The sequence below is a fragment of the Ananas comosus genome, linkage group 3, assembly GCF_001540865.1.
Source record: "Ananas comosus cultivar F153 linkage group 3, ASM154086v1, whole genome shotgun sequence".
Classification (NCBI taxonomy): Eukaryota; Viridiplantae; Streptophyta; class Magnoliopsida; order Poales; family Bromeliaceae; genus Ananas; species Ananas comosus.
The window spans coordinates 5,834,138-5,842,781 of NC_033623.1; the positions used below are offsets into that span (position 1 = coordinate 5,834,138).

Sequence of the window (8,644 nt, forward strand, 5' to 3'; positions counted from 1 at the left end):
GAAACTTGTTTGGGTATAAGCTGGGGGATAAGCTCTTATCCCTCAGCTTATTCCAAATCCAAACAGTGCCTTAGGGTATAAAACCAAACCCTAGCATCATTCTTGCATAAAAACTTACCTTAGCCCAAGAGCACTCCAAGGTCCACCTTGTAGGAGAGACCTAACCCTTCAAAAGTCCCAAATCCACCTTCAAATCCCCTCCAATCTACCTCTTTTAGCCTTGATGGAGAGCTCCTAGAGAGAAAGAGGGAGAGAAATAAGTTGGAGAGGTGTTTTGGCTGTGAAAGGAAGAGAGAGTGTCATGCCCCGGGACCGGCGGAGGCCCTCCCGGTAGCACGCTCAGACCCGCCATATGTCAGCACATATAAGGCGTCTAGAACAACAGCGGAAAATAAAACCAAAGATGATCTACAACTAGAAATATCAGAGCAAGTATACAACTATCATTTATAACAAAAGTAAATAAAGCGTAACTAAACAATAAAAGTAAAATATAGAGTTATACAAATAATCCTCTCCAAAAAGGGTACAAAAAGGGTGGTCTCTATACATGGGTACAACTCTCAACCTCTCCAAAATAAAACTACGAGAGGTAGACCACCTATCAACGCGTCCCTCAAAGCAAGCTAGCTCAAGGCAATTTCCTTTCCGCAGTCCCTAGTCTCTCCCGGCGTGGAAGGCTCTGAAATTAAAACATGAAACAGAGGGCGTGAGAACTATAATTTATAGTTCCCAGTGGGCAATTACTGACCTCAGCTCAATGCACCGTTAGGCCCCAAAAGAAAAGGGTAAGTCCAAAAAGCAACAATAATAATAAATAGATTGCATTTATGAAAGCATAAATAAAATGCTAAGCTACTATGTCGCAAATAAACATGTTGTCAATGTGTTCTACATTTACTTTATCAAAATGAAGTATGTCCAAGTATGACTAATATGTCCCAACATAACGAGCAAGTATGTATCATGATCCAATATATCAATATATGATGAATATGCTCTATCATGGCAGCCAAGTATACTATGATGCAACAAATAAGACTATCATGTATACTACATGTCCCAACACTATGCTATAAGCATGTCAAAGTAATCAAACTACTAAGCCTATCTAGTAGTGATTGTCATTTCCCGGTTCAATGTCATTGTTTAATCATGTTCTAGGACCTACATAAATGTAGTCCAGCTTGTGCCACCTAAGTGTCGGTGGTAGCTCCAACATTCCCACTCTAGGAATGAATCTATCCCTTCCGACCCCGTGGGTTTCTCGATACCGCACGAGCGAACATAAGTCGCGTAAGCCAACTCCGGAGTGCCGGCTTATAGAGAGCGACCCTCACAAGCATGTGCGAATGAGCACAAATGGCAAGCAAGCGTAGTCAACGTCTCAAAAGTCCAATTATCATGTCTCTAACATGGTACAAGTCACTAACATCTCAAAGATCTAGTTCAATGTCTCAAGGTGATGTTCCAACACTCACTATGCTTAGTGCCTCTTTATGACACTTAAGCTTGTTATAAGTTAAACACATTTCATATTTTATATTCCATTCATGACATTAGTACTAGGTTCTCATTTAACCTGAGCTCAATACCCCTTTATGACATTATCCCAATCATTCTCAAGTAGTACAAGTTCCCAAGCCTCTTAAGGCTTACTAAAGTCCCTTATGTCTCAATTAGGTATAGATTTAAATGCATGAAGCAATGCTCAATTTCATTGTAAGAAACATGGTCCCGAGTCCAACATAAGAATGCCCAATGCTAGTGCAAGCTTCACATGCAACTCTCTCTCTACTATATAGAGGTCCGAAAATTCATTATACATGACATAGGGATGTTAAGTATTCTAAATTCATAATAAATACATTTAATATAAAAATGCATGAATTTTCACTTTACGAAACATAAATCAACAAATATGAGAATTTCCCATATTGTAGGCTAGGTCAAACCCACGGAAACTTGCGCAACCCTTCGTAAGATCCAACGAGGGTGCCCACTAGCCTCTTAGTACCCTAGGGTATCGTTTGGTTAGAGGATAAGGAAAAAGTGGCTATTCCAGAAATAGGTATAAATTGAGATATAAGCGGGGATTAGATCAATTTTCCGTTTTAGATGAAAAATTGGGTTATTCCTGGAATAAAAAAAATAGCGTTTGGGTAAGTGGAATAATGAAGAAGTGGTTTTATAATAAAAAAATAATCATATTATCACTTTTATTAATATTTGAATTTAAATTTTAAATATTAAATATAAAAAAACGTGTGGTTTTATAAAAAAAATCAAACTTTAATTTTAAAATTACAAATTTAAAATTATAACTTTAATTTTGAAAATTATAAATTATAAATTTTAACAATTAAATTTTTAATTTTATAAATAAGAGAATCAGACTGGGAACAATTAATTAACAGAATAATTATTATAATAAATTTTATAATTTTTTTAAATTCTACTTCAACTTAAATTTATAAAAAAACTTTATTATAATATTTAAATATATATTAATATATTAACATATACAGATAATAAATTTTATAATAAATAAATCTCATTATATATATATAAATTTTAAAAATTAACTTTATTAATTTTTAAATTTTTTAAAATAAGAATAGGGGTGGGAACAATTAATAAAAACTATTTATTATAATAAATTTATAAATTTTTTTAAAATTCTACTTAAACTTAAATTTAATAAAAAGAATTTATTATAATATTTAAATATAATTTATTATAAATTTTATTATAATATTTAAATATAAATAATATGTATTAATATAGTACAATTAATAATTTTATAATAAAAATAATGTATTATAATATATAACATATTATATTTATATAATTTAGTTTTAATTCAATTTATAATTTTAATTAAGTTTGAAATTAAGCATTGGAATAGTGCTATTCCACCAAAATGGTGGAATAGCAAATCCCTTGCTATTCCGGAATAACCAGGAATAGCAAGGTTTGACCGGGATAAAATATCCCGGCCAAATTTCACCCCGTTTGGCGGAATAGCGGGGATAACTTTCGTTATCCCCGCTTATCCCCCCAACCAAACGGGGCCTAGAGGTATAGAAACAAAGGTTAAACGAACCTTACGAACAACTATAAGATCAAACATTAACCATCTATACAAAAGGGCCAAAATCTCACCTATAGTGGAGAAATCCCTTTCCAAAGCTCAAAAGGAAGCTAAATCCCTTCCAAAGCAATCTAAACCAAGGTTCTAATCCAATTAGATTAGCTCTAAAAGCTTCTAATCAAACGCCCCAAAATCAACCCTAAAACCTCATTCTAGGGTTTCATCTCAAAGAAACCATCAAAATAAGAATCTAGATAAAAAAACTTGTTACCAACCTCTTGGAAACTTTAATCCAAGCTCTAAGTCCTCAAACTTCAAAGATCTTCCCTCAACCAAGCTTTAAAACCAAACCTCAAGCTTCAACTATGGTGAAAATGCACCAAGAGGGAAAAAGAGAGAGATTAATCCATCAAAATCCGAGAGAAAGGGATAAAATCACCATTGAGGGATAAGGAGAAGCTCCCTTACCTCAATTCCCTTTGTTCCCAGCTCAGGAAAATGCCCTAGGGGTATGGGGACACATATAGAGAAGCCACTTTGCAAAAACACCCCTGCAATTTCGTCCATTCAGATTCTGCCGTAGTGTACCGGTACACGGGCCCGCGTACCAGTACAGCCATTAACCCTGTACCGGTACAGCCATCAACCCTGTAACGGTACGCAGCCCCGAAAATAGCAATCCGAGAGCAGCCTAAATCCTCCACTTTGGCGACCTTAGCGCTACTTAAAATACTGTCAATTCTCGAAATACGAGCCATAGGTCGGAACACTGTCAACGACCTACCAGAAAAAATTTGGAAAAACTCAGAACACAGCTAATCACTCGAACCTCGTAATTTGCAAAGGTCCAGTGCGTTACAGAGAGGGTATTGTCACGCCCGGGTAACTGCGGAAGCATATTCGGTACGTGAACAGACCCGCCATACACCTGCAGTATATAAGGCGTCTACAAACAAGCAAGTCGATAGGAAGAAGATCATAGAAAATTCTATGCTGATATCAGAGCAAAGCACAAGTCAACAATACTATCAACAATGGAGTAAAGGAGTATAGTCCAAAAATCTCAACCAAAAGATGAGTATCACAACTAAAGTGACTGTCCAAAAGTACATATACATCACGGGGTATACAAAAGAAATAGGTACAACGGTGGTCTCTCTATACATAGGGACATCACCCTCGGCCGTAGCCCGAGTAGCAAGGTGATCGACTAGCACGCTCCTAGTAGTCCCTAGCGAGGCGCGACTCCCTTGCCACGATCCCTAGCCTCTCCTGTAGATGGCTCTGTAAAAACAACCACCAAAAGGGCGTGAGAACTATTAACAATAGTTCCCAGTGGGTAAGCCGCCAGCCTCGGCGAATTACACCACTAGGCTCAAGATGTACTAAATGAAAGCAAAAACAATAATTGCATGATTTATAAGCATGATGCTAATAAGTAATAAGCATGTAATCAACATGTAATAGCTTTCTACAGTAATGAACCATTTGCATAAAAGAGATATAACAACTTCTGTAATCATGAACATAGACATGAGTATAAGCACGAACATAAAAGTGACTACTGTACACTTTAAGTAATAAACATTCATTACTGTTCTTTTTCATTTAGTACTTTCCTTTCATTCACAGGGACCTACCCAAGGTAGTCCAGCTTGCGCCGCGCCTAATGGCCCCGTGGTAGTATACACTCCCCACGGCAATCCACTTCGGCACCCAATCCCGCACGGGCGAGCAACTGTCGCGTAGGCCAACTCCGGAGTGCCGGCTTGTAGGGAGCGACCCTCACAAGCGTGTGCGAATGAGCACGATGGCAAGCAAGCATATTTCACTGTCCACATGTCTCAATTCTCATGTTTTCATTTGCAGTGTTCTCGCTCTCGATCCTTTGATCGACATTTCAGTATAACAAATATTAACAACAACTAGAATCCACTAGTTTAGTAAGCATGCAGGAGTAATGCTAATTTACATATGGCATTAGAATCTTTCACTATCATGGCACTATCAACATAGGCACAAGCATGTCATAGTTCTCTACTTCAGAGTCAAGAGAATGTCATTGTTCTCTACTTGTAATCAAGCGAGTAAAAAGAGAATGTCATTGTTCTCTACGTTTCATGAGCATAATAACGTGTCTCATTATTATTCAATTAAACCAAATAGGAATATGAATACATTTAGGCGTGAGGATTCTCTACTTCATAGAGATTCTATGTCAATATAGTAAATGTTATGATGACGAATTCTCAAGCCCTTTAGCTATCACATAAGCACACAACTAACACATTTCTATAATACATATAGAACATAGAGGAGCTTCACTTGCTCTGGTTAGGTCCGACCCACCTAGTTCAAGGCTCCAAACAGTCCAAAGGAGTCCCAAGGATCAGCTCCACAAGGCTCCAATCCTGCTGAACACAAGCATCAACACCGCGTCAAAATGACGACCGAAACGTCCGATTTCGGCCTAATTTGCACTTAGTACAAAGTAACCCCTTAAATCCCTATTTTGGGCTCGTGTAATACCTCAAGTGTAACCTCCAAGAGTCCTCACAAGTCAGTCGAAGACGATCCAAGGCTCGATCGCGATCTTGCTGCGAACAATACCGAAACGGCGTCACAATGCTCGTATATAAGCTTCCATGGTTCAATTCTTGCGAAATTGAATTTCTAATGGAAATTCCTGCTTACCCTTGGTTAGAGCAGCTTCCAAACCAGCTTCCAAGAGTGCAAGTTCAGCTCAAAAAGGCACAAAGACCTGCTGCGAAGAGATCATACAAAACAACGTCAATTACGCGATTAAACCGCGTATAGTTCCGGATTAGCTTCATAAATGGCTAATTATTCCAATTAAGCTTTAAAGTAGCTTAACCCTGGTCTAAGAAGGTTAATTCACAGCTAATTAACCCATATATACATGCTGAAATCTCAGGTTAAAACAGTTGGAAGCAAAAACATGAAATCAATACTCAAATCGACCAATAAAGCGCCGATAACGGAAAAATCAAGTCGTTTACCTTCTCAAGCTTCCAACCAGCACCTCACTGGTCCAGGGCTGCGAAAATTCTTCCAAAACACTCCCCCACACGTCCACGTAGGCTCTGCGACGCTCGCCACCAGCGAAAAACGCGCGAAGCGACGAAAACGAGCGAAATCGTCGAATCCTTTGTAGAGAGAGAAAAACCCTAGAGAGAGAGAGTGAGGAAGGTGGGAGAACCTTTCTCTGAGCCCAGCACCCTCCACTGAGCATCCCTGGTCGAGCTGGGGTCAAGTGGATAGGTATCAAGTGTGAAATGACCGAAATAGCCCTGCTGCCACGTTTTCCCATTGTGTACCGGTACACCATGGTGGCTGTACCGGTACACCAAGCAGAAAATGCTGAATTTCGCCAATTCAATGCACTTTCTCACTTTCCGCATTCCAATCATCCTCTAACTTATCCAAAAACTTGTTCTAACCTTTTAGAACATGTAGGAGTGATCCACACACCATTCCACACACTCGAACTCCGCAATTTGCAAAAGTTCAGTGTATTACAGGTATGTGGGGTCTTATATAGGCTGCCAAAATTGCAAAAAGACCCTTCCTCTTTTCATATTTGCAGCAAACCAAAGTCTGCTGCGAGGTCCATTTAGTACCGGTACAAGGTGAATCTGTCACCGGTTACGCGATTACACAGAGACTAACCCGAGAGCTGCTTCTCTCGGGTAATACACTTGGTACCGGTACACACCAGGGGTGTCACCGGTTCAACAGCCTTTTTTTCTCAAACTCGAGAGCTGCTTCTCTCGGTCTGATGCATGGTACTGGTACAAGCTCAGTGCATTACCAGTAACAAAAGTTTCAGACTTCAAGTTTCGCATCATTTCGACTCCAATTTGCGCCGAGCAATGCTAAAACCTTTCTAACTCATTTGGAACTCAACTTTAACCCTTCCAACCTTGTTGGAATGTTAAATGGACTTTGTCCAACTATTTCTTTCGGACACTTTAGTCAATTTGGCTAAAGTCCGATATACTCTACCGAGGTTTCGGTATATTACAGGTACTGAATTTGTATTGGGTACCGGTATTGGAAACTGAGTATCAGTACGCAGTAGAAAATTAGAAATCCAACGTTTGGGTTTTTAGGTACTGGAAATCGTGTACCGTTACTAGATGCCCGAGTACCGATACACCAACCCGAGTACCGGTACTCAGCTCTACAGAATGCTGATTTTGAGGGATAAATAGGTAATTTCATGTGGGAGCTTATATAAAGGGGTGCCCTTTTCCTTTCTCTGCAGAACACACACACACACGCACACTGAGGGAGAGAGAAGAGCTCATCTCTCTCTCTCTTCTTCCTCTTCTCCAACTTGGAGATCTTGGTGGAGATCAAATTTAGGAAGCTCGGAGGAGCAGTGAACCGAGCTCTCGGGTGTTTGGTGGCTTGGAGCGCTTTCGACTCGAGGTAAGTTTTGGGGTTTAAGCTAGGGTTTTGGGTTTAAACATTCTAAACAGATTTCTATCAAACCCTAGGCTAATTTAGGCTACAAATTGTAGAGATTAGCAAATGAAATTGGGTTTTATCATGAAATTTGGAAAACGCTAGGTTAAAAAATGGATTTGTTTGTGGAGCGTTCTAAAATGTTTTAACTTTTTAAAGGCTAGATTACAGAAAACCTCCCTGTAATAACCCGCTTTTTCACTTTCCCTCCCTGACATTTAAAAACCTACACTTTGCCCCCTTATAAAATGAAAAATGTGCACTGCACCCCCTACCGTTAGGGTTTCGTTAGGGTTCCGTTATAAAATATTTTTTATGCCGAAAATACCCCTCTGCCCTCTTCCTTGTTGCTTCGCCTCCCTCCGGCTTGCCGCCTCGCCGCCGCCTTGTCACGCCCCGGGACCGGCGGAGGCCCTCCCGGTAGCGTGCCCAGACCCGCCATATGTCTACACATATAAGGCGTCTACAATAAAAGCCGAAGTAAAAGCAAGTAGCAGAACAAATAGCAGAAGTGAAATAACTAGCAACTAATGATATCAGAGCGAGTATAGTTCTAACATCTATACCAAAGTAAAGAAGTAAAGCTAGACAATAAAAGGGGTTATAAGTAGTACAATATCTGTCTCAAAAGTACAAAAGTTGTGGTCTCTAAGACACGGGTAAAACTCTCAACCTCTCGCAAAAGAAATATAAAACGAGAGGTAGACCACCTAGCAACTCGTCCTCGAAGGAAGCTAGCTCGAAGCAACTCCCTTCCCGCGATCCCTGGCCTCACCCTGCGTGGAAGGCTCTGAAAAACATCGAGAAAAAGAGGGCGTGAGAACTATAATTTATAGTTCCCAGTGGGCAATTACTGACCTCAGCTCTATGCACCACTAGGCCCCAAAAGAAAAGGGTAAGTACAATAATAATAGCAATAATGACTGCGATATAAAGGCATAATTAAAATGCTAAATTACTAAACTCAAGTATAAACGATGTCATGGTGATGTACATCTACGATATCAAAATAGTAAGTCATTAACCTTTATGAATACATTATGCATAAGTTCTGTCATG

The 8,644-nt window shown here is 39.4% G+C and overlaps 1 long non-coding RNA gene across 1 annotated transcript; it reads right to left on the minus strand.

The window, feature by feature from the left end:
• LOC109708230 lies at positions 5,257 to 6,134 on the minus strand. Its single transcript, XR_002215693.1, has 4 exons — positions 6,115 to 6,134; positions 5,789 to 5,858; positions 5,624 to 5,691; positions 5,257 to 5,505 (listed from the first exon to the last, which is right to left on the minus strand). It is a non-coding gene; the product is annotated as an uncharacterized LOC109708230 (long non-coding RNA).